Raw genomic sequence first — 27,208 nt, forward strand, 5'->3', positions numbered from 1 at the left:
AACTATCATGGTCCAAATACACCAAGACAGTCGTGAAGAGGTCACGACAACGCCTATTCCCCCTCGAGAGACTGAAAAGATGTCATGGGTCCCCACATCCTCAAAAAGTTCTACAGCTACACCATCGAGAGCATGACTGGTTGCATCACCGCCTGGTATTGCAACTGCTCAGCCTCCAACCGCAAGGCGCTACAAGCTTTCTGCCATCCCGGACGTTTACCAGGTGGTGTCAGAGGAAGGCCCTAAAAACTGTCAAAGACTCCAGTCACCCCAGTCATAGACTGTTGTCTCTGCTACCGCACGGCAAGCGGTACCAGAGCATCAAGTCTAGGTCCAAGAGGCTTCTGAACAGCTTTTTCCCACAAGCCATAAGACTGCTGAACAGCAAATTAAATGGTTATTTGCATTTATGCTGCTGCTACTCAATGTTTGTCATCTATGCATAGTCACTTAACCACTACCAACATGTACATATTACCTCAATTACCATGACTAACCTGTACCCCTGAACATTTACACATTTACTCGGTACTGGTACCCCCTCCCTTTCAGAGTGTGCTCCTAATCTCAGCTCGTTACCTGTATAAAAGACATCTGGGAGCCAGAAATATTTCTGATTGAGACGGGGTCAAATACTTATTTCCCACATTAAAATGCAAATCAATTTATAACATTTTTGACATGCGTTTTTCTGGATTTTTTAATTGTTTTTCTGTCTCTCACTGTTCAAATAAACCTACCATTAAAATGATAGATCATTTCTTTGTCAGTGGGCAAACGTACAAAATCAGCAGGGGATCAAATACTTTTTTCCCTCACTGTAACCTCGTGTTATTTTATTGTTGCTCTTATTTTTTTATTGTAGTCTTATTTATTTTAAATAGATTTTTTCTTAACTGCATTTTTGTTTAAGGGGTCATAAGTAATCATTTCTACACCGTTATAAACAGCAAGGACCGCTGTGCATTAGTAAGATCACAGTATTTTACGAAGATCCATTTACCCTATGATTGGTTTTATTTTATTTGTCAGATACAGTTGCATAGATACTGTACAAACACTTTACTGAAATTATATTATCTGAGAAGCCTTCAACATGTTTTGCCAGCGCTGATGTTGTCTGTCTGTTCTGTGTTCCCTTCCCAGGTGCGTTGTGGCTTCGCCTTCATGTTTCACGTCTGTCAGGATGAGCACCAGCTCTACACTGACTTCTTTTCCAAACCCACACATAGACTAGAGGAAGTACTGTACCCACACCTAGACTAGAGGAAGTACTGTCTCCAAACCCACACCTAGACTAGAGGAAGTACTGTCTCCAAACCCACACCTAGACTAGAGGAAGTACTGTACCCACACCTAGACTAGAGGAAGTACTGTCTCCAAACCCACACATAGACTAGAGGAAGTACTGTACCCACACCTAGACTAGAGGAAGTACTGTACCCACACCTAGACTAGAGGAAGTACTGTCTCCAAACCCACACCTAGACTAGAGGAAGTACTGTACCCACACCTAGACTAGAGGAAGTACTGTCTCCAAACCCACACCTAGACTAGAGGAAGTACTGTCTCCAAACCCACACCTAGACTAGAGGAAGTACTGTACCCACACCTAGACTAGAGGAAGTACTGTACCCACCCCTAGACTAGAGGAAGTACTGTCTCCAAACCCACACCTAGACTAGAGGAAGTACTGTCTCCAAACCCACACCTAGACTAGAGGAAGTACTGTCTCCAAACCCACACCTAGACTAGAGGAAGTACTGTACCCACACATAGACTAGAGGAAGTACTGTACCCACACCTAGACTAGAGGAAGTACTGTACCCACCCCTAGACTAGAGGAAGTACTGTCTCCAAACCCACACCTAGACTAGAGGACGTACTGTCTCCAAACCCACACCTAGACTAGAGGAAGTACTGTACCCACCCCTAGACTAGAGGAAGTACTGTACCCACACCTAGACTAGAGGAAGTACTGTCTCCAAACCTACACCTAGTCTAGAGGAAGTACTGTCTCCAAACCCACACCTAGACTAGAGGAAGTACTGTCTCCAAACCCACACCTAGACTAGAGGAAGTACTGTCTCCAAACCCACACCTAGACTAGAGGAAGTACTGTCTCCAAACCCACACCTAGACTAGAGGAAGTACTGTCTCCAAACCCACCCCTAGACTAGAGGAAGTACTGTACCCACACATAGACTAGAGGAAGTACTGTACCCACACCTAGACTAGAGGAAGTACTGTACCCACCCCTAGACTAGAGGAAGTACTGTCTCCAAACCCACACCTAGACTAGAGGAAGTACTGTCTCCAAACCCACACCTAGACTAGAGGAAGTACTGTCTCCAAACCCACCCCTAGACTAGAGGACGTACTGTACCCACACCTAGACTAGAGGAAGTACTGTACCCACCCCTAGACTAGAGGAAGTACTGTCTCCAAACCCACACCTAGACTAGAGGACGTACTGTCTCCAAACCCACACCTAGACTAGAGGAAGTATTGTACCCACACCTAGACTAGAGGAAGTACTGTACCCACACCTAGACTAGAGGAAGTACTGTCCCCACCCCTAGACTAGAGGAAGTACTGTCTCAAAACCCACACCTAGACTAGAGGAAGTACTGTCTCCAAACCCACACCTAGACTAGAGGAAGTACTGTACCCACCCCTAGACTAGAGGAAGTACTGTCTCCAAACCCACACCTAGACTAGAGGAAGTACTGTCTCCAAACCCACACCTAGACTAGAGGAAGTACTGTCTCCAAACCCACACCTAGACTAGAGGAAGTACTGTCTCCAAACCCACCCCTAGACTAGAGGAAGTACTGTACCCACACATAGACTAGAGGAAGTACTGTACCCACACCTAGACTAGAGGAAGTACTGTACCCACCCCTAGACTAGAGGAAGTACTGTCTCCAAACCCACACCTAGACTAGAGGACGTACTATCTCCAAACCCACACCTAGACTAGAGGAAGTATTGTACCCACACCTAGACTAGAGGAAGTACTGTACCCACACCTAGACTAGAGGAAGTACTGTACCCACCCCTAGACTAGAGGAAGTACTGTCTCAAAACCCACACCTAGACTAGAGGAAGTACTGTCTCCAAACCCACACATTGACTTTTTTTTGTAGCACCTTCCTTTAATGCTAATGCTCACTGAAACTCAGAGCTCTGTACAGAATATGTTTGTCTTGAAGTAAAGGCTCACATCAATTAATATTTCCCTGTTTGTATTCTCCTTTCTTTTTCTTTCATTTATTTTCTGTCTGTCCTGTCTGTCTTGTCTTTCTACACCTGCTGACTTTACTGTTGAATTAACTGGCAGCTGTAACATTCTACACAGTGAGATAAAACATGTATCTAAACTGATCAGATACTAGCTAGTGTTTCTCTCTTGTAGAAGAAATGCATTTTCAACATACTGTCATTTCCTGAGGACAACTCAAATGTGACCTTTTGCTCACTGGTGTGAAAGTGGAGGAGTTTACCCCCCCCCCCTCCTCCAGTGAACTGCTGGAGAAGCTGTGTCTGTCGCTGTATGACGTCCTGCGACTGCTCATCATCCACGGTATCCACTTGGAGACCATGTCAGAACTCTGTGGCATCCTAAATAATGAGATGCTACAAGACCACGTCCACAACAAAAACCGTACTGTCACTCGCAATACAAAGGACCTCTGGTTACCGTCAAGCTACAGTATGTTACATGTTTACACCGTAACCTATTTTCAGAGAGCAGTGTAATTACACGTCAACAGATAAAACATCCCTAGGACATGGTGTTTCTTTCTATAAGCGAGGGTGTGTAACCAGGCTGAGTAGGAGTGTATGACGTTATGGTGTGGGTAGCTGGTCAGCTGGGGGTGTTTGAGGCGGTGGTGACGACGCTGGGCCAATTGTGCGCCGCCCTATGGGACTCTCAATCATGGCCGTTTGTGATACAGCCCGGAATCGAACCAGGGTGTCTGTAGTGACACCTCAAGCTCTGAGATGCAGTTCCTTAGACCGCTGTGCCACTCGGGAGCCCAGTTAAGATGAACACAATGTTCTCTTTCTGTAATATTTCCAGTGTGCTGGTGATAGTGATTGACACGGATTCTGTAGCAGCTCACAGTCACTGCCCTTTGTTTTGACTTCTACAAGGTCTTGGCCTGGCGTTTTACACTACAGATGTTTACAGTACACTTGGTGCTGTCTGAGTAGAATAGAAAGAGCCTGTCTCCAAGAGGCCTGTTAGATGTTGTCTGTGCTGGAGACGTCTCCCTGTTCAACTTGTAATAAACTACGTCCGGGCATGAGTAATCCATGAGTAATCCATGAGTAATCCATGAGTAATCCATGAGTAATCCAACAGACGTCATTGATCATTAACCAGAGATTTTTATTTTTTTTATTGAATACTGTAAAACTATTTGGTGTCTGCCCGAATGGGCAAGTGGCATTTTGTCTTAATAAAGACAATGTTAATTTGCTTTGACTCTAGTGTTCCATGTGTACATGTGCATTTGAAGGGCACAACAAAAAAAGAAGCCAAGCCAAGCATCACGTCCTTCTCCCTAAATTCCCTGTGTCTCATTCATTCAATTGCGTTTCGACCTCTCTATATACACACACAGACACGTCCTGAGTGTGCACACTAACTCCTGTTCGGCCTACAGAAATAAATGCCTATAGTCCTTGCCAAGTGTTCATAGTTTTTATCATGTAAAAATCGTAAAATATGCACAGAAAAACTGGATAAAGACAGCGTCTTTCCATCAGAATCATTAAGCATATGCTTAATCAGGAAACAGATGTCTGGAATTCATCACCATGCAGTGTTCAATGTGGAATTGTTCATCCAAAATAACAGGCAGAATAAACTATATTGAACATCTTTATCTTGAAAATGAAGACCGATTCTTGTTTTGTAACCCTGAAAAAAATGATTTCAACTGGTCAAATTGAGCCCCGTTTCAAATGATCTCCCTTTCAGACTAACTGTTCGAGATATGCATCATTTGATAATAATTAATTAAATATTTAATAATTTTGCAATGGCAACTGTTTTCATTTGGAAAAATATTCTGTTCTATTGTTATTCTGTTTTTATAATACATGTTCTTGTTTACTTAAAAAAAAAAAAGAAGGTGTGTCTTGACTGTGATAAAGGGAAATAAGAGCGTCTTGTCTGTTCAATTTTCCAAAAACGAGGCTATTTCATTGCATAGCCATAGGCTTCTACAAGCACCACTACTGAGGTTACTGCCTTTTTGAAGGTTGTTGGTCCACCATATAATATAACCAGTTGATATTAATGTTTCAATGAATAAATCATAAATTGCACTTGCTATTTTATTGACAAATTATTTATATACTGTGTATTCATGCATACATATAGTACCAGTCAAATGTTTGTACACAGCCACACGTTCCAGGGTTTTTCTTTATTTTTTACTATTTTCTACATTGTGAATAATCGTGAAGACATCAAAACTATGAAATAACACATCATGGAATCATGTAGTAACCAAAAAAGTATTAAATGTTTTTTCCTTGATGACAGCTAAAGAAAAACCCTTACTGGTGCTTACTGCTGCTTACTGCTGCTTACTGGTGCTTACTGGTGCTTACTGGTGCTTACTGGTGCTTACTGCTGCTTACTGGTGCTTACTGCTGCTTACTGCTGCTTACTGCTGCTTACTGCTGCTTACTGGTGCTTACTGGTGCTTACTGGTGCTTACTGGTGCTTACTGGTGCTTACTGGTGCTTACTGCTGCTTACTGGTGCTTACTGGTGCTCACTGGTGCTTACTGCTACTTACTGGTGCTTACTGGTGCTTACTGGTGCTTAGTGGTGCTTACTGGTGCTTACTGCTGCTCTTTCATGCCGTCCCTAGGAGGGGTGCGTCACTGAGTGGGTTGAGTCACTGATGTGATCTTCCTGTCTGGGTTGGCGCCCCCCCTGATGTTGTGCCGTGGCGGAGATCTTTGTGGGCTATACTCGGCCTTGTCTCAGGATGGTAAATTGGTGGTTGAAGATATCCCTCTAGTGGTGTGGGGACTGTGCTTTGGCAAAGTGGGTGGGGTTATATCCTTCCTGTTTGGCCCTGTCCGGGGCTATCATCGGATGGGGCCACAGTGTCTCCTGACCCCTCCTGTCTCAGCCTCCAGTATTTAGGCTGCAGTAGTTTATGTGTCGGGGGGCTAGGGTCAGTTTGTTATATCTGGAGTACTTCTCCTGTCTTATCCGGTGTCCTGTGTGAATTTAAGTATGCTCTCTCTAATTCTCTCTTTCTCTCTTTCTTTCTCTCTCTCGGAGGACCTGAGCCCTAGGACCATGCCTCAGGACTACCTGGCATGATGACTCCTTGCTGTCCCCAGTCCCCCTGGCCGTGCTGCGCCTCCAGTTTCAACTGTTCTGCCTGCGGCTATGGAATCCTGACCTGTTCACCAGACGTGCTACCTGTCCCAGACCTATTATTTGACCATGCTGGTCATTTATGAACATTTGAACATCTTGGCCATGTTCTGTTATAATCTCCACCCGGCACAGCCAGAAGAGGACTGGCCACCCCACATAGCCTGGTTCCTCTCTAGTGTTGACGTTGAGACTGCTGTTTTGCAGGTACTATTTAATGAAGCTTAAAGTTGAGGACTTTGTTTCTTAAACTAGACACTAATGTACTTGTCCTCTTGCTCAGTTGTGCACTGGGGCCTCCCACTCCTCTTTCTATAATGGTTAGAGCCCGTTTGTGTTGTTCTGTGAAGGGAGTACTACACAGCGTTGTACGAGATCTTCACTTTCTTGGCAATTTCTCTCATGGAAAAGCCTTCATTTCTCAGAACAAGAATAGACTGACGAGTTTCAGAAGAAAGTTATTTGTTTCTGGCCATTTTCAGCCTGTAATCAAACTCACAAATGCTGATGCTCCAGATATTCTGAAAAAGGCCAGTTTTATTGCTTCTTTAATCAGAACAACAGTTTTCAGCTGTGCTAACATAATTGCAAAAGGGTTATCTAATGATCAATTAGCCTTTTAAAATGATCAACTTGGATTAGCTAACACAACGTTCCACTGGAACACAGGAGTCTTCTCTTTATAAGTTATGAATGGTCTTACTGTTGTACTTTCTCTCTCTCTGGTCCTTGCGTACAGGTAGTATAGACTCATCCCGCTTTCAGCCGTACGTCTCTCCCTCTGACCTGCATGGCATGTGGTACCCTACAGTCAGACGGACGCTGGTCTGCTTATCCAAGTTCTACATGTGTATAGATGTGCTGTCCACCCTGTAGTCCCTGTGTTGATGCTGTCCACCCTGTTGTCCCTGTGTTGATGATGTTCACCCTGTTGTCCCTGTGTTGATGCTGTCCACCCTGTTGTCCCTGTGTTGATGATGTCCACCCTGTTGTCCCTGTGTTGATGATGTCCCCCCTGTTGTCCCTGTGTTGATTCCATCCACCCTGTTGTCCCTGTGTTGATTCCATCCACCCTGTTGTCCCTGTGTTGATGCTGTCCACCCTGTTGTCCCTGTTGTCCCTGTGTTGATGCCGTCCACCCTGTTGTCCCTGTGTTGATGCCGTCCACCCTGTTGTCCCTGTGTTGATGCTGTCCACCCTGTTGTCCCTGTGTTGATGCTGTCCACCATGTTGTCCCTGTGTTGATTCCATCCACCCTGTTGTCCCTGTGTTGATTCCATCCACCCTGTTGTCCCTGTGTTGATGCCATCCACCATGTTGATGCTGTCCACCCTGTTGTCCCTGTGTTGATGCCATCCACCCTGTTGTCCCTGTGTTGATGCTGTCCACCCTGTTGTCCCTGTGTTGATGCTGTCCACCCTGTTGTCCCTGTGTTGATGCCATCCACCCTGTTGTCCCTGTGTTGATGCTGTCCACCATGTTGATGCTGTCCACCCTGTTGTCCCTGTGTTGATGCTGTCCACCCTGTTTTCCCTGTGTTGATGCTGTCCACCCTGTTGTACCTGTGTTGATGCTGTCCACCATGTTGATGCCATCCCCCCTGTTGTCCCTGTGTTGATTCCATTTACCCTGTTGTCCCTGTGTTGATGCTGTCCACCCTGTTGTCCCTGTTGTCTCTGTGTTGATGTTGTCCACCCTGTTGTCCCTGTGCTGATGCTGTCCACCCTGTTGTCCCTGTGCTGATGCTGTCCACCCTGTTGTCCCTGTGTTGATGTTGTCCACCCTGTTGTCCCTGTGTTGATGCTGTCCACCCTGTTGTCCCTGTGTTGATGCTGTCCACCCTGTTGTCCCTGTGTTGATGCCGTCCACCCTGTTGTCCCTGTGTTGATGCCATCCACCCTGTTGTCCCTGTGCTGATGCTGTCCACCCTGTTGTCCCTGTGTTGATGCTGTCCACCCTGTTGTCCCTGTGTTGATGCTGTCCACCCTGTTGTCCCTGTGTTGATGCTGTCCACCCTGTTGTCCCTGTGTTGATGCCGTCCACCATGTTGTCCCTGTGTTGATGCTGTCCACCCTGTTGTCCCTGTGTTGATGCTGTCCACCCTGTTGTCCCTGTTGTCCCTGTGTTGATGCCGTCCACCCTGTTGTCCCTGTGTTGATGCCGTCCACCCTGTTGTCCCTGTGTTGATGCTGTCCACCCTGTTGTCCCTGTGTTGATGCTGTCCACCATGTTGTCCCTGTGTTGATTCCATCCACCCTGTTGTCCCTGTGTTGATGCCATCCACCATGTTGATGCTGTCCACCCTGTTGTCCATGTGTTGATGCCATCCACCCTGTTGTCCCTGTGTTGATGCTGTCCACCCTGTTGTCCCTGTGTTGATGCTGTCCACCCTGTTGTCCCTGTGTTGATGCCATCCACCCTGTTGTCCCTGTGTTGATGCTGTCCACCATGTTGATGCTGTCCACCCTGTTGTCCCTGTGTTGATGCTGTCCACCCTGTTGTCCCTGTGTTGATGCTGTCCACCCTGTTGTCCCTGTGTTGATGCTGTCCACCATGTTGATGCCATCCCCCCTGTTGTCCCTGTGTTGATGCTGTCCAACCTGTTGTCCCTGTTGTCCCTGTGTTGATGCCGTCCACCCTGTTGTCCCTGTGTTGATGCTGTCCACCATGTTGTCCCTGTGTTGATGCTGTCCACCCTGTTGTCCCTGTGTTGATGCTGTCCACCCTGTTGTCCATGTGCTGATGCTGTCCACCCTGTTGTCCCTGTGTTGATGCCATCCACCCTGTTGTCCCTGTGTTGATTCCATCCACCCTGTTGTCCCTGTGTTGATTCCATCCACCCTGTTGTCCCTGTGTTGATGCCATCCACCATGTTGATGCTGTCCACCCTGTTGTCCCTGTGTTGATGCTGTCCACCCTGTTGTCCCTGTGTTGATGCCGTCCACCCTGTTGTCCCTGTGTTGATGCTGTCCACCCTGTTGTCCCTGTGTTGATGCCATTTACCCTGTTGTCCCTGTGTTGATGCTGTCCACCATGTTGATGCTGTCCACCCTGTTGTCCCTGTGTTGATGCTGTCCACCCTGTTGTCCCTGTGTTGATGCTGTCCACCCTGTTGTCCATGTGTTGATGCTGTCCACCCTGTTGTCCCTGTGTTGATGCTGTCCACCATGTTGATGCCATCCCCCCTGTTGTCCCTGTGTTGATTCCATCCACCCTGTTGTCCCTGTGTTGATGCTGTCCACCCTGTTGTCCCTGTTGTCCCTGTGTTGATGCCGTCCACCCTGTTGTCCCTGTGTTGATGCTGTCCACCATGTTGTCCCTGTGTTGATTCCATCCACCCTGTTGTCCCTGTGTTGATTCCATCCACCCTGTTGTCCCTGTGTTGATGCCATCCACCATGTTGATGCTGTCCACCCTGTTGTCCCTGTGTTGATGCTGTCCACCCTGTTGTCCCTGTGTTGATGCCGTCCACCCCGTTGTCCCTGTGTTGATGCCATCCACCCTATTGATGTGTGGGATTTGTTGTCCCTCCAGAGAGCAGCCTTCCAGGGCTTATCTCAAGAGGCCTTATCTGCCTGCATCCAGTCCCTGCTCAAAGCCTCTGATGTCATCCTCAAGAACAAGATTGCTGCAGATTTATTTCAGGCACAAGGACAATGCGATGCACGTAATGCGTCACGTTATACATCCAGTGGCCAGTTTATCAGATACACCAAAATGGTTCTCTCCTACACACAGTGAGTCACGTGGCCATGGCTTGCTGTGTAAAGCAGGCGGACGGGCATTCAGTTACTACTGTCCCATTTGAATGTTTGAATGGGCCAAACGAGTGCCCTAAGCGACTTCGAGCGAGGTATGATCGTCGGTGCCAGTTCCAGTTTCTCAGAAATGTCCTCCTGGGGTTTACAGAGAACAGTGCAACAAACAAAAAACACGTGGTCAGTGGCAGTCCTGTGGTCAAAAACTGCTCGTTGATGAGAGAGATCGAAGGAGAATGGCAAGAATCGTGCAAGCTAACAGACGGGCAGACAAACAGACAATTAACAGAGCAGTACAACAGTGCAGAACGACATCTCAGCTAAAAACAAGAAGCGGCTCCATTGGACACATGACCACGAACACTGGACGATTGAGAAGTGGAAAAACATTGCCTGGTCCGTCGAATACCGGTTCCTGTTTCGTCATGTTGATGGCAGAGTCAGGATTTGGTGTGAGCAGTATGAGTCCATGGCCCCATCCTGCCTGGTGTCAACGGTACAGGCTGGTGGCGGTGGTGTGATGGTGTGGGGAGTGTTTTCCTGGCACATGTTAGGTCCCTTGATGCCAATTGAGCAATGTTTCCACACCCCCAAAGAATTAAGACTGTTCTGGAGGCAAAGGGCGGTCTGACCCGGTACTAGATAGTTATACCTAATAAACTGGCCTCTGACTGTAAAGGGTGTCCTTCCAAAACCTCTTCAACTTTTTTCTTCTTAAATGGATCAATACTGGTTTTCTTTTTGGGGGGGAAAAGGTTAACATTTGAAATATTCTGATGTTAAAGTTACTGGTATGGTTTAATCCATCAAATCAAATCAAATCAAATGTTATTTGTCACATACACATGGTTAGCAGATGTTAATGCGAGTGTAGCGAAATGCTTGTGCTTCTAGTTCCGACAATGCAGTAATAACCAACGAGTAATCTAGCTAACAATTCCAAAACTACTGTTTTATACACAGGACACACACAAACCACTACCTAATACACACAAGTAGACGGTCAGCTGTTTCTGATCAAACACCTGTTTATCATGAGGGAACATTCCACACAGACTTTGCCATCAAGGAGATCTCTCTGGACCCGAGGAGAACCAGAGGTGAGATGGTGCTTTTACACCTGCATTGTTTGCTGTTTGGGGTTTTAGGCTGGGTTTCTGTACAGCACTTTGAGATATCAGCTGATGTACGAAGGGCTATATAAATAAATTTGATTTGATTTGATGGTGAGATTCCTTTAAAACATGTCATCACATTAACATAATCAGACTGTTGTGTCCAAATGCACATGGCTATTATTATAACATTATAACGTGAGTTACTGTATAGCCTTATCTAGCCGTCTGTAGAATTGCTCCTGTTCTGGTACTTCCAAGGGCGGATTTCATTTGTAACACTAGAGAGCACTCTAATCCTTCTTCAGCAAGATCCATCTTTTATTTTCCTGTTTCAAATCAGATGCTGCCTTCAAAAGGATGAACCCCAAATCTGTACCTAGTTTCTTCAGACTCTACAGCACCAATGCCATCCTAGAATGTCTCTTAGAGGTCAAGTTCTTTACATGTAGTTGAAATACATCCTACACATACAGGACCAGGAGTTTCTATGTCAGAAAACCTCATAAATGTCATTTGGGAGGTCCCTAACTAATCTCTCTCTGGACCTAATCTACAGTACCAGTTACTAGTAACTAACCACTCTCTGGACCTAATCTACAATACCAGTTACTAGTAACTAATCTCTCTCTGGACCTAATCTACAGTACCAGTTACTAGTAACTAACCACTCTCTGGACCTAATCTACAATACTATATACTAGTAACTAACCACTCTCTGGACCTGATCTACAATACCAGTTACTAGTAACTAACCTCTCTCTAGACCTAATCTACAATACCAGTTACTAGTAACTAATCTCTCTCTGGACCTAATCTACAGTACCAGTTACTAGTAACTAACCACTCTCTGGACCTAATCTACAATACTATATACTAGTAACTAACCTCTCTCTTGACCTAATCTACAATACTATATACTAGTAACTAACCTCTCTCTAGACCTAATCTACAATACCAGTTACTAGTAACTAACCACTCTCTGGACCTAATCTACAGTACTATGTACTAGTAACTAACTAACCTCTCTCTGAAACTAATCTACAGTACTGTGTACTAGTAACTAACTAACCTCTCTCTGGACCTAATCTACAGTACTAGTAACTAACTAACATCTCTCTAGACCTCATCTACAATACTAGTAACTAACTAACCTCTCTCTGGACCTAATCTACAGTACTATGTACTAGTTACTAACTAACCTCTCTCTAGACCTCATCTACAGTAGTAGTAACTAACTAATCTCTCTCTGGACCTAATCTACAGTACTGTGTACTAGTAACTAACTAACCTCTCTCTGGACCTAATCTACAGTACTAGTAACTAACTAACCTCTCTCTAGACCTCATCTACAATACTAGTAACTAACTAACCTCTCTCTGGACCTAATCTACAGTACTATGTACTAGTAACTAACTAACCTCTCTCTGGACCTAATCTACAGTACTATGTACTAGTAACTAACTAATCTCTCTCTGGACCTAATCTACAGTACTATGTACTAGTAACTAACTAACCTCTCTCGGGACCTAATCTACAGTACTATGTACTAGTAACTAACTAATCTCTCTCTGGACCTAATGTACAGTACTATGCACTAGTAGCTAACTAACCTCTCTCTGAACCTAATCTACAGTGGTATGTACTAGTAACTAACTAACCTCTTTCTGGACCTAATCTACAGTAGTAGTAACTAACCTCTCTCTGGACCTAATCTATAGTACTATGTACTAGTAACTAACCTCTCTCTGGACCTAATCTACAGTATTATGTACTAGTAACTAACTAACCTCTCTCTGGACCTAATCTACAGTACTATGTACTAGTAACTAACTAACCTCTCTCTGGACCTAATCTACAGTACTAGTAACTAACTAACCTCTCTCTGGACCTAATCTACAGTACTATGTACTAGTAACTAACTAACCTCTCTCTGGACCTAATCTACAGTAATATGTACTAGTAACTAACTAACCTCTCTCTGGACCTAATCTACAGTACTAGTAACTAACTAACCTCTCTCTGGACCTAATCTACAGTACTATGTACTAGTAACTAACTAACCTCTCTCTGGACCTAATCTACAGTACTATGTACTAGTAACTAACTAACCTCTCTCTGGACCTAATCTACATTGCTGCGTACTAGTAACTAAATAACCTCTCTCTGGACCTAATCTACAGTACTAGTAACTAACTAACCTCTCTCTGGACCTAATCTACAGTCTATGTACTAGTAACTAACTAACTAACTAACGAACTAACTAATCTCTCTCTGGACCTAATCTACAGTACTACGTACTAGTAACTAACCTCTCTCTAGACCTCATCTACAGTAGTAGTAACTAACTAACCTCTCTCTGGACCTAATCTACAGTCTATGTACTAGTAACGAACTAACTAACTAACGAACTAACTAACCTCTCTCTGGACCTAATCTACAGTTCTATGTACTAGTAACTAACTAACCTCTCTCTGGACCGAATCTATAGTACTATGTACTAGTAACTAACCTCTCTCTAGACCTCATCTACAGTAGTAGTAACTAACTAACCTCTCTCTGGACCTAATCTACAGTCTATGTACTAGTAACTAACTAACTAACTAACGAACTAACTAACCTCTCTCTGGACCTAATCTACAGTTCTATGTACTAGTAACTAACTAACCTCTCTCTGGACCGAATCTATAGTACTATGTACTAGTAACTAACCTCTCTCTAGACCTCATCTACAGTAGTAGTAACTAACTAACCTCTCTCTGGACCTAATCTATAGTACTATGTACTAGAAACTAACCTCTCTCTGGACCTCATCTACAGTACTATGTACTAGTAACTAACCTATCTTTGGACCTCATCTACAGTACTAGTAACTAACTAACCTCTCTTTGGACCTCATCTATATTACTATATTACTATGTACTATGTACAGAGATAGGTTAGTTAGTTACTAAACTAACTAACCTATCTCTGTTGGACCTCATCTGCAATACCAGTTACTAGTAACTAACTAACTTTTAATAATATAATACATAAATAAAAATCTATTTGGTCTCAAATAAATAATGAAACATGTTCAATTTGGTTTAAGTAATGCAAAAACACAGTGTGGGAGAAGAAAGTAAAAGTGCAATATGTGCCATGTAAGAAAGCTAACGTTTAAGTTCCTTGTTCAGAACATAACATATGAAAGCTGCTGGTTCCCTTTAACATGAGTCTTCTATATTCCCAGTTGTAGTTATTATAGGAATTGTTAGGACTATTTCTCTCTATACCATTTGTATTTCATTTTTCCTTTGACTATAGGAAGTTCTTATAGGCACTATAGTATTGCCAGCTTAATCTCGGGAGTTGATAGGCTTGATGTCAAGCCTATCAAGCATTGTGAAGAGCTGTTGGAAACTATCGTTTCGAAAACAAAATGTTTAGTGAAATACGGAACCGTTCCGTATTTTATCGAGCAGGTGGCATCCATAAGTCTAAATATTGCTGTTACATTGCACAACCTTCAATGTTATGTCATAATTATGTAAAATTCTGGCAAATTAATTACGGTCTTTGTTAGGAAGAAATGGTCTTTACGTAGTTTTCAACAAGCCAGGCGGCCCAAACTGCTGCATATACCCTGGCTCTGTTTGCACAGAACGCAAAAGAAGTGACACAATTTCCCTAGTTAATATTGCTTACGGGCTAAATACGCAGGTTTAAAAAATATACTTGTGTATTGATTTTAAGAAAGGCATTGATGTTTATGGTTCGGTACATTGGTGCAACGACAGTGTTTTTTTTGCGAATGCGCTTGTTAAATCCTCACCCGTTTGGCGAAGTAGGCTGTGATTCGATGATAAAATAAAAGGCACCACGTTGATTATTTGCAACGCAGGACAAGCTAGTTAAACTAGTAATATCATCAACCATGTGTAGTTTGATTGTTTTTTCATAAGATAAGTTGCTGGATAAGTTTAATGCTAGCTAGCAACTTATCTTGGCTCCTTGCTGCACTCGCGTAACAGGTGGTCAGCCTGCCACGCAGTCTCCTCGTGGAGTGCAATGGAGCGCCATATTCGGCGGCCAAAAATGCTGATTACCGATTGTTATGAAAACTTTAAATCGGCCCCAATTAATCGGCCAATGCCCTGTAATAGTAACTAAACTCTGTCTCTCTGTCTCTGTTGGACCTTAGGGATCACCTGAGATAAAAGAACACTACATTGACTGGGAGAAGGACGTAGACCCCCACCAAGGTAAGGTGTAAGTCGGACCGAGGAGAGGACAGGCAGATGTAGCCTGGGGCTCTGACTGCACAACATGATGCTTCCACCCCCATGCTTCACGGTTGGGATGGTGTTCTTCAGCCTGCCAAGCATCCCCCCTTTTCCTCCAAACATAACGATGGTCATTATGGCCAAACAGTTCTATTTTTGTTTCATCAGACCAGAGGACATTTCTCCAAAAAGTACGATCTTTGTCCCCATGTGCAGATGCAAACCGTAGTCTGGCTTTTTATGGCGGTTTTGGAGCAGTGGCTTCTTCCTTGCTGAGCGGTCTTTATGTCGATATAGGACTCGTTTTACTGTGGATATAGATACTTTTGTTCCTGTTTCCTCCAGCATCTTCACAAGGTCCTTTGCTGTTGTTCTTGGATTGATTTGCACTTTTCACACCAAAGTACGTTCATCTCTAGGAGACAGAACGTGTCTCCTTCCTGAGCGGTATGAAGGCTGCGTGGTCACATGGTGTTTAAATAGCCTCCCTCCGTGTCAGTGATTGGGGACACTGCCCTGTGTAGGGTGCCATCTTTCGGATGGGACGTTAAACGGGTGTCCTGACTCTCTGAGGTCATTAAAGATCCCATGGCACTTATCGTAAGAGTAGGGGTGTTAACCCCGGTGCCCTGGCTAAATTCCCAATCTGGCCCTCAAACCATCACGGTCACCTAATAATCCCCAGTTTACAATTGGCTCATTCATCCCCCTCCTCTCCCCTGTAACTATTCCCCAGGTCGTTGCTTTAAATGAGAACGTGTTCTCAGTCAACTTACCTGGTAAAATAACGGATAAATAAAAAATAAACAAATGTTTTAAATACTTGCGTACTAGTGTTTGTACAGATGAACGTGGTACCTTCGGGCGTTGAACCAGACTTGTGGAGGTCTACAAAAAAATATTCTGCGGTCTGGGCTGATTTCTTTTGATGTTCCCATGATGTCAAGCAAAGAACACTGAGTTTGAAGATAGGCCTTGAAATACATCCACAGGTACACCGCCAATTGACTCAAATTATGTCAATTAGCCTATCAGGAGCTTCTAAAGCCATGACATCATTTTCTGAAATGTTCCAAGCTGTTTAAAGGCACAGTCAACTTAGTGTATGTAAACTTCTGAACCACTGGAATTGTGATACAGTGAAATAATATGTCTGTAACAATTGTTACAGACAACTGGACTCTACAAGGTGTCGAAAGTGTTCCACAGGGATTCTGGCCGATATTCCCATAGTTGTGTCAAGTTGGCGGGATGTCCTTTAGGTGGTGGACCATTCTTGATACACACACAAAACTGTTAAGCTTGAAACCCAGCAGTGTTGTAGTTTTCGACACAAACCGGCACCTACTACAGTACCATACCCCATTCAAAGGCACTTCAATATTTTGTCTTGCCCATTCACCCTCTGAATGGCACACATATACAATACATGTCTCAATTGTCTCACAACTTAAAAATCCTTCTTTAACCCGTCTCCTCCCCTTCATCTACACTGATTTGAAGTGGATTTAACAAGTGACATTAATAAGGGATCATAGCTTTCACCTGGATTCACCTGGTCAGTCTATGTCATGGAAAGAGCAGTTGCGCTCCCGAGTGGCGCTGCGGTCTAAGGCAGTGCAGTTCAGTGCAAGAGGCGTCTCCCTGGTTGGAATCCAGGCTGTATCACATCCGGCCGTGATTGGGAGTACCACAGGGCGGTGCACAATTGGCCCAGCGTCGTCCAGGTGTGGTCGGGGTAGGCCGTCATTGTAAATACGAATTTGTTGTTAACTGACCTGCCTAGTTAAATGAAGGTTACATTTTTTTTTACAAACTATAATAATAATTGTACACTCAGTGTATATCGATGCCGCCCCCATCTCTGATTCTCTGCTGGGCACGAAATATCAAGTGCGCCTTTGGCTATTTAGTGTGGTCTCAATCAAATGATTTATAGGCTATAGGCTACGAAGCGCGTGATTGGTGAAGCGCAGAGCAAAGTTATATTTCTAAGATGGATGGTGTAAATAAAACTAGGCTGCATTACACACTGCAATGGATATTCCAACCCTGAGCGCCAGCCTGCTCTGCTCTTGCCGATCAAAAACGTTGTGTGCTGCCTAACCAATGGCTGTGCTATGTAGGGCCTACTGTACGTTGGCGGTTCAGGAGTCAAAGAAGAAATGCATTAGGTCTATTCCCCCAAATTCTGTGTCTTCTGCGCAGATTAGCGTACAGCCTATGTTCTGTTCAGTTTGAGAAGGAGGACAGGAGGTCAACTTTGATAGCTTGCTATGATTTGATTTTAATACAAACGATGTGTTTCTTTCCCATGATGTATTTATCAGAGTTATTGATATTATTGTGAATAAGCCAGAGTCTAGTCATTTACTTGAAGCAGCAGCCGGGGCACAACCAATCACAAATGGACAGAACATGGTGCTGAAAGTAGGCAAATTCCAGAAGACATTCATTTGAACCGCCTTCATTTTAATTAGACTTTACTAAACACCAAAAGGGGCTTTGTGTTGGAGCCAATTTCTGTTTGACTGATGAAATTAGGCTTTAGACTGCTATATCCATAGATTTGTCAGTCAATTCCTCCTCCCACCATGCACTCTTTAAAAAGCCTCCCTCCGTGTCAGTGAAGGGCTGTTATGTTAAAACCAAGACTCGAATTGAGAGAGGCCTTAGGCCTTCATTTTATTAAAGATTTTTTTTTTTTTAAATGCAGGTCTACCCTTTTGTTAGCAAGATTTTGAAGAAAATAAAACCGATTTGAATGACATCAAGTAATTTATAACAGCGCTTTGATCGGTGATGCATTATGCTACAAACCAGCTACGTATATCCACTGTGATTTATTATTTCACCCTGTTGGTCATCTATGACCGTTTGAACATCTTGAAGAACAATCTGGCCTTAATGGCCGTGTACTCTTATAATCTCCCACCCGGCACAGCCAGAAGAGGACTGGTCACCCCTCAGAGCCTGGTTCCTCTCTAGGTTTCTTTCTAGGTTCCAGCCTTTCTAGGGAGTTTTTCCTAGCCACCGTGCTTCTACACCTTCTTAGCCTGTCAGATAAACACATAGGCCTATCTCTCTGTCCATTCTTAGCCTGTCAGATGAACACATAGGCCTATCTCTCTGTCCATTCTTAGCCTGTCAGATAAACACATAGGCCTATCTCTCTGTCCATTCTTAGCCTGTCAGATGAACACATAGGCCTATCTCTCTGTCCATTCTTAGCCTGTCAGATAAACACATAGGCCTATCTCTCTGTCCATTCTTAGCCTGTCAGATGAACACATAGGCCTATCTCTCTGTCCATTCTTAGCCTGTCAGATAAACACATAGGCCTATCTATCTGTCCATTCTTAGCCTGTCAGATAAACACATAGGCCTAGCTCTCTGTCCATTCTTAGCCTGTCAGATAAACACATAGGCCTATCTATCTGTCCATTCTTAGTCTGTCAGATAAACACATAGGCCTATCTCTCTGTCCATTCTTAGCCTGTAATTTGTGTGGTATTATTAAAAAAGATTCTACTAATGTGTAAAATTACGAAGAAATGCATAACATTTTTATAAAAGGCCATTATTTTTTTTCAGACCTGCAAACATGATGATAGATTCATGCTATGCTTTTACTATAAAGGAGATCTTTCCAACCCTACTCTTGTCCAGGGTGGTCTATGAACCACCAACCTTCTGGCCCGCAGCCCTGTGCTCTATAAACTGTATATCTCAGGCTCTGTCCAGGAAGTGAGGGTAAACAGTATATCTCAGGCTCTGTTCTGTTCAGGAAGTGAGGGTAAACTGTATATCTCAGGCTCTGTTCTATCCAGGAAGTGAGGGTAAACTGTATATCTCAGGCTCTGTTCTGTCCAGGAAGTGAGGGTAAACTGTATATCTCAGGCTCTGTTCTATCCAGGAAGTGAGGGTAAACTGTATATCTCAGGCTCTGTTCTGTCCAGGAAGTGAGGGTAAACTGTATATCTCAGGCTCTGTTCTATCCAGGAAGTGAGGGTAAACTGTATATCTCAGGCTCTGTTCTGACCAGGGAGTGAGGGTAAACTGTATATCTCAGGCTCTGTTCTGACCAGGAAGTGAGGGTAAACTGTATATCTCAGGCTCTGTTCTGACCAGGGAGTGAGGGTAAACTGTATATCTCAGGCTCTGTTCTGTCCAGGAAGTGAGGGTAAACTGTATATCTCAGGCTCTGTTCTGTCCAGGAAGTGAGGGTAAACGGTAGACATATTCTCTGCCATCCACTTCTGTTTTAATTACTATTTTGGGTGTAGGGGAAAGGTCACTGGTTAGCTAGTTTGGAGGAAGTATTTAGTGTTGTGTGCATTGCGTTTGCGCACTTAGCTAGCTACCAATGCATATGAAGTGTGACTGGCTCATCTGCGGATGTATGGAGAAAATGCCCTCATTTATAAAAAAAATGTGCTTCTCACACGGGAGGGTTCGTACTCTCTGATTGGCTCAAAGTCAAGTTGTTGGCCAATGATGAGCATTGCGATCGTCGCTACCGGGTTGGTACGCAGCAGGTACCACTTTTTGTTCTTGCAAGAGAAGGAAGGGCCTCACGCTGTGATGAGTACCAGTCTATCAGCAGTGAGATTCTCTGTGTGTTTCATGCTTTAGACTGTTAAAACATTAGTAGGATTATGTTAATTAATCACTTCTTGATCTGTCCTCTTGAAAGAAAGTGCCTTCATAAAGTATTCACACAGCTTGAATTTAAAATTGATTAGATTTAGATTTTGTGTCACTTGCCTACACACAATACCCCATAATGTCAAAGTGGAATTATGTTTCTAGAAGTTAATAAAAAATCTAAAGCTGAAATGTCTTGAGTCAAGTATTCAATCCCTCTGTTATTGCAAGCCTAAATAACTTCAGCAGTAAGAATGTGCTTAACAAGTCAGATAATCTGCATGGACTAACTCTGTTTGAAATAATAGTGTTGAACATGATTGTTGAATGACTACCCCACGCGTAGAATTGTCTGTTAGGTCCCTCATTCAAGCAGTGAATTTCAAGCACATATTCAATGATAAAGACCAGGGATGTTTTTCAATGCCTCACAAAGAAAGGCAACTATTGGTAGATGAAAATAATATATATATATATCCCTTTGAGCATAGTGAAATTATTATTTACAGTGCATTCGGAAAGTATTCAGACCCCTTGTCCTTTTCCACATTTTGTTACGTTACAGCCTTATTCTAAAATAGATGAAATTGTTATTTTCCCTCATCAATCTTCACACAATACCCCATAATGACATCACAATACCCCATAATGACATCACAATACCCCATAATGACAAAGCAAAAACAGGTTTTAAGAATGTTTTGCTAATTTATAAAAATATATCACATTTACTTAAGTATTCAGACCCTTTACTCAGTACTTTGTTGAAGCTTTACAGCCTCGAGTCTTTATGGGTATGACACTACAAGCTTGGCACTTGTATTTGGGGAGTTTCTCCTATTCTTCTCCGCAGATTCTCTCAAGCTCTGTCAGGTATGTTTTTCAGGTCTCTCCAGAGATGTTCGATTGGGTTCAAGTCCGGACTCTGGCTGTGCCACTCAAGGACATTCAAGGACAAGCCACTCCTGCGTTGTCTTGGATGTGTACTTAGGGTCGTTGTCCTGTTGGAAGGAGAACCTTTGCCCCAGTCTGAGATCCTGAGCGCTCTGGAGCAGGTTTTCATCAATGATCTCTCTGTACATTGCTCCATTAATCCTGACTGGTCTCCCAGTCCCTGCCGCTGAAAAACATCCTCACAGCATGATGCTGCCACCACCATGCTTCACCGTAGGGATGGTGCCAGGTTTCCTCCAGAAGTGACGCTTGGCATTCAGGCTAAAGAGTTCAATCTTGGTTTCATCAGACCAGAGAATCTTGTTTCTCATGGTCTGAGAGTCTTTAGGTGCCTTTTGGCAAACTCCAAGCGGGCTGAGGAGCGGCTTCCGTCTGGCCACTCTACCATACAGGCCTGATTGGTGGAGTGCTACACTGTGTTCTTGGGGACCTTCAATGCTGCAGAAATGTTTTGGTAAACTTCCAGATCTATGCCTCGACACAATCCTGTCTTGGAGCTCTATGGACAAATTCTTCAAACTCATGGCTTGTTTTTTTCTCTGACATGCGCTGTCAACTGTGGGACCTTATACAGACTGGTGTGGGCCTTTCCAAATTATGTCATCAATTGAATTTACCACAGGTGAACACCCAATGAAGTTGTAGAAACATCTCAAGGATGATCAATGGAAACAGGATGACCTGCACTCAATTTCGAGTCTCATAGCAGTTGGTCTGAATGTTTATGTAAATAAGGTATTTCTGTTTTAAAAAATGTAGAAATTTACTAAAATTTCTAAACCTGTTCTCGCTTTGTCATTATGGGGTATTGTGTGTAGATTGAGGATTGTTTTAATTTAATCAATTTTAGAATAAGGCTGTAACATAATAAAATGTGGTAATAGACAAGGGGTCTGAATACTTTCCGACTGCACTGTACACTTTGGATGGTGTATCAATACAACCAGTCACTACAAAGATACAGGCATCCTCCTAACTCAGTTGCCGGAGAGGAAGGAAACTACTTGGGGATTTCAGCATGAGGCCAGTGGTGACTTTAAAACACTTAGAGTTAAAGCTGCAATATGTCACATTTTGGGCGACCCGACCAAATCCACATAGGAATGTAGATTGTCATTCCCATTGAAGGCAAGTCTAAGAAGCAGTAGATCTGTTCTGTGTGCGCAATTTCTATGCTTCCCGGCCTTAAGTTTAGTTTTTGCGTCTTTTACGTTCGGTTTTGTACACCAGCTGAAAATAAAATATTTTGGGTTATGGATTTCTGCACAGTGCATCTTTTTAAATGGCTGTGAATAGAGAAACCTGAGGTTAGATCAACTACATTGTAAACTCTGCAAAAAAAGAAACGTCCTCTCACGTGTAAATATTTGTATGAACATTCAACAACTGAGACAAACTGAACAAGTTCCACAGACATGTGACTAACAGAAATTGAATAATGTGTGTCCCTGAACAAAGGGGGTTCAAGAGTAACAGTCAGTATCTGGTGTGGACAACAGCTGCATTAAGTACTGCAGTGCATCTCCTCCTCATGGACTGCACCAGATTTGCCAGTTCTTGCTGTGAGATGTTACCCCACTCTTCCACCAAGGCATCTGCAAGTTCCCAGACATTCCTGGGGGGAATGGCCCTAGCCATCACCCTCCGATCCAACAGGTCCCAGATGTGCTCAATGGGATTGAGATCCAGGCTCTTCGTTGGCCACGACAGAACACTGACATTCCTGTCTTGCAGGAAATCACGCACAGAACAAGCAGTATGGCTGGTGGCATTGTCATGCTGGAGGGTCATGTCAGGATGAGCCTGCAGAAAGGGTACCACATGAGGGAGGAGGATATCTTCCCTGTAATGCACAGCTTTGAGATTGCCTGTGGGTGGGATCTCCTTGTCATTGCCTGCAATGACTACAAGGTCAGTCCGATGATGCTGTGACACACCACCCCAGACTGACCCTCCACCTCCAAATCGATCCCACTCCAGAGTACAGGCCTCGGTGTAACGCTCATTCCTTAGAAGAAAAACGTGAATCCGACTCACCGCTAGTGAGACAAAACCGCGACTCGTCAGTGAAGAGCACTTTTTGCCAGTCCCGTCTGGTCCAGCGACGGTGGGTTTGTGCCCATAGATGGCGTTGTTGCCGGTGATGTCTGGTGAGGACCTGCCTTACAAACAGGCCTGCCTTACAACAGGCCTACAAGCCTCTCTCAGCCTATTGCGGCCAGTCTGAGCACTGATGGAGGGATTGTGCGTTCCTGGTGTAACTCAGGCAGTTGTTGTTGTTACCATCCTGTACCTGCCCCGCAGGTGTGATGTTCGGATGTACCGATCCTGTGCAGGTGTTGTTACACGTGGTCTGCCACTGCGAGGACGATCAGCTGTCCGTCCTGTCTCCCTGTAGCACTGTGTTAGGCGTCTAACAGTACAGACAGTGCAATGTATTGCCCTGGCCACATCTGCAGTCCTCATGCCTCCTTGCAGCATGCCTAAGGCACGTTCACACAGATGAGCAGGGACCCTGGGCATCTTTCTTTTGGTGTTTTTCCGAGTCAGTAGAAAGGCCTCTTTAGTGTCCTAAGTTTTCATAACTGAGACCTTTAATTGCCTACCGTCTGTAAGCTGTTAGTGTCTTAACAACCGTTCCACAGGTGCATGTTCATTAATTGTTTATGGTTCACTGAACAAGCATGGGAAACAGTGTTTAAAGTCTTTACAACGAAGATCTGTGAAGTTATTTGGATTTTTACGATTTATCTTTGAAAGAGAGTCTTGTAAAAGGGACTTTTATTTTTTGCTGAGTTTTTTTAAAGCAATGGTGAAGTAAGCCATTTCATAGTCTATTGATTGATACATGCATTTCCCCCTTGTGGAAATAGAGTTCTGGCACAAGTTGGTAGCCAGATACAAGGCATGACTTTATTTTGTTCAATGTGTATCTAATGTCATGACATATAGGCTATTTGCAGTAAGGTATTCATGAGTTTAGTTACTCCACAATAATAACCTAAATGACTGAGTCAAAAGAATGAAGCCTTTACATAATAAAAATATTCCAAAACATGCATCCTATTTGCTATTAGGCACTAAAGTAAAACGGCAAAAAATGTGGCTAAGAAATTAACTTTTTGTCCTGATTACGAAGCATTATGTTTTAGGCAAATCCAACACAGCTCATCACTGAGTACCACTCCTCATGTTTTCAAGCATGGTGGTGGCTGCATCATGTTATGGGTATGCCTTTCATCGTCAAGGACTAGGGAGTTTTTTTTAAATAAAAATAAATTGAATAGAGCCAAGCAAATGCAAAATTATAGAGGAAAACCTGGTTCAGTCTGCTTTCCACCAGAAACTGGGAGACAAATCCACCTTTCAGCAGGACAATAACCTAAAACGCAATAACCTAAATCGTCTTGTAACTCTATAGCAAGACTTGAAAATGGCTGTCTAGCAATGATCAACTTGACAGAGCTTTGAGAAATTGTAAAAGAATAATGGGCTAATATTGTACAATCCAGGTTTGCGTGGCTCATAGAGACATATCCAGAAAGACTCACATCTGTAATTCTAACATGTATTAACTCAGGGGGTTGAATACTTATTTAATCAACAGATATGTTTTATTTTCCATTAATAAAAATAAAAAAATTGAATTTTTCTTTCACTTTGACATTCAAGTATTTTGTGTAGCTTGTTGACAAACATGCCAATTAAATACAATTTTAATTCCACATTGTGAAGCAATACAATGTGGAAAAAGTAAAGTCAAGGGATGTATGTACTTTCTGAATGCACTGTAAGCTGTACTGTATGTTAATTAACAGTAGGTTGCTCATGCTGTCATAAGGCAGTTCACCAATGAAAACAAGGCATGTTGAATGATTGGTAGCCTAGTAGTCAGACCTAACTTGATGGATGAGGTGAGGGATGGTGATCTGATACAAACTCATATAGGCCTAGTTCACTTGTTTCATATTCCAAACAGTTCACAGTATGCTAGACTACGATACAATTAAAACAGTTTACATTTTCACTAGACTATCCACATAAAGACACCTATTAATTACAATGATCATTACCCCCCCCCCCCCCCTCCCCAAATTTCACCTAGAAAATGTAAAAGTGTCATTAAAAGTGTCAACCTCAATTTTATTAACGATCAAACACCTGACTTCTGTGTTGGCTACTTTGTTTGATATAATTTAAGACTCTGCAGTAGGTTTCAGGAAACAGCAGTTATAGGTTTTTAAAAACAAATAGTTACATTCTGAGGGGGAAGTTGGCTGACACCCCTCCAGACATCCCCCTACCCAGCCTTAGGCATACATCAGCATCACCTTGTTAGAAACTCCTACGGACAGCCCTGATTGTGCATTTAAACACATTTCTAGTTAGCTAATGAAGAGCAGCCAATTACCAAGTACTCCTAACAGTCTATAGCCTACCATTCCTACCCTGGCAGCATTCTGCCAACATCCTTATTAGGCAACAAATGTGCATTTCCCTATGATTTGAACAATGTGCGGGGGGTTCCACCGCTGCACTGAAGTGGTACTCATCAAAATTCTTCAAGGTTGGCAGGTGTGAGATTACTCATGTTGTCCTTGTGTGAGGGTGATGGACTTCGTGTTGTTTCAGGTGTCCGCACTGAAAACCATGGTGATCCAAGGAGGTCCCACCCACAACCTCTCTCAACAACCTTGGATAACAGCCGGGTAAGAAACAGTAGCATCATATTTCAGTGGAACCTCTAAATCATGTGGTGGAAGGAAGGCATGGAACTGGAAAATGACTTTCTGTGCCTCCCCTTTTAGCCAAGATCAACGACATAGTGATGCCTACCTTCCGGGTGATGAAGAGCAAGCTGCCAAGCACGTTACAAAGCATGTCCTTGTACCGGGCCAACGGAGACACAGAGTTTATCCTCTTCAAGCCTGTTTGGGTGGGTGTCTGTTACACGCTGGAGGAATTGAAACTCTCATTCTCCTTTTAACAACCCTGTACTAGCCTGGTCCCAAATCGGTTTGTGCTTTCCTGACAAAAAATGACAATACAGCACAAACAGATTTGGAGCCAGGCTAACCCTGTTTGGGATCTCATGATGGTTTTGGTACACTCCTACAAAACTAATAGACGTTTTCAGCAGGTCGCTGAGGCTGAGCAATGCTCAGTTACCATTTTCAGCCTCGATCTTGCTTGTTAAAGAGAAATCATTGTTCAGTAATTATTGTGGCTCTTTGTGTACGGCTAAGTGCTAATCTAAGTGAATCTAAGTGCACAACAATGGCGTTGACATGGCAACTAGGATACAAAGGGGACCGGTGAGGGTGTAATTTCTCTCCAGCAGCTCTCTGGCTAGCGTGCTGTTTTCTCCAACAGAACAACATCCAGCAGGGCTTTCAGAGACTGCACACCGTGATTCAGGAGGGATACAGTGGAGAGGACCTTCAGATCATCGCTTGCTCTTCTATGGAACAGGCAAGTCTTGTACTGGCTACACTACAAAATCAGAACCAAGGGCATGGTATTACAAGGTTCATCACTCTCGCACTGGGGATGGCTGTTGGATCTCAAGGTCTTTTTACAAGTGTATTTAATCAACTTTCTTTTATTCAGGTTATCCAATTGGGATCACAATATATTTTTTACTGTGTGTAGTGGCGTCTGGAGTGACATTGAGTCATGCTGGATGTTGTTAGATCTGTGTTTCTGTTCTCGTTCTCTCCAGATTAACCTGCTGTTGTCTGTGAATAAGTAGCCTGAAGGGCTGGTCCATAGAAGATGACGAGCTCTGACCTGACCTGGCCTGACAGCAGTGTTACTCTAGACCTGACCTGACCTGGCCTGACCAGACAGCAGTGTTACTCCAGCCCTGACCTGGCCAGACAGCAATGTTACTGCAGCCCTGACCTGGCTAGACAGCAGTGTTACTCCAGCCCTGACCTGGCCAGACAGCAGTGTTACTCCAGCCCTGACCTGGCCAGACAGCAGTGTTACTCCAGCCCTGACCTGGCCAGACAGCAATGTTACTCCAGCCCTGACCTGACAGCAGTGTTAC

The 27,208-nt window shown here is 43.7% G+C and overlaps 1 pseudogene; it reads left to right on the forward strand.

Annotated features, from left to right (window-relative positions):
- The window catches only part of LOC115118924 (conserved oligomeric Golgi complex subunit 3-like), a 35,895-nt pseudogene extending 8,987 nt beyond the window's left edge, over positions 1–26,908 (forward strand).
- The last annotated feature ends 300 nt before the right edge of the window (positions 26,909–27,208 follow it).

The sequence above is a fragment of the Oncorhynchus nerka genome, linkage group LG3 (genome assembly GCF_034236695.1).
Source record: "Oncorhynchus nerka isolate Pitt River linkage group LG3, Oner_Uvic_2.0, whole genome shotgun sequence".
In the NCBI taxonomy this organism is placed as follows: Eukaryota; Metazoa; Chordata; class Actinopteri; order Salmoniformes; family Salmonidae; genus Oncorhynchus; species Oncorhynchus nerka.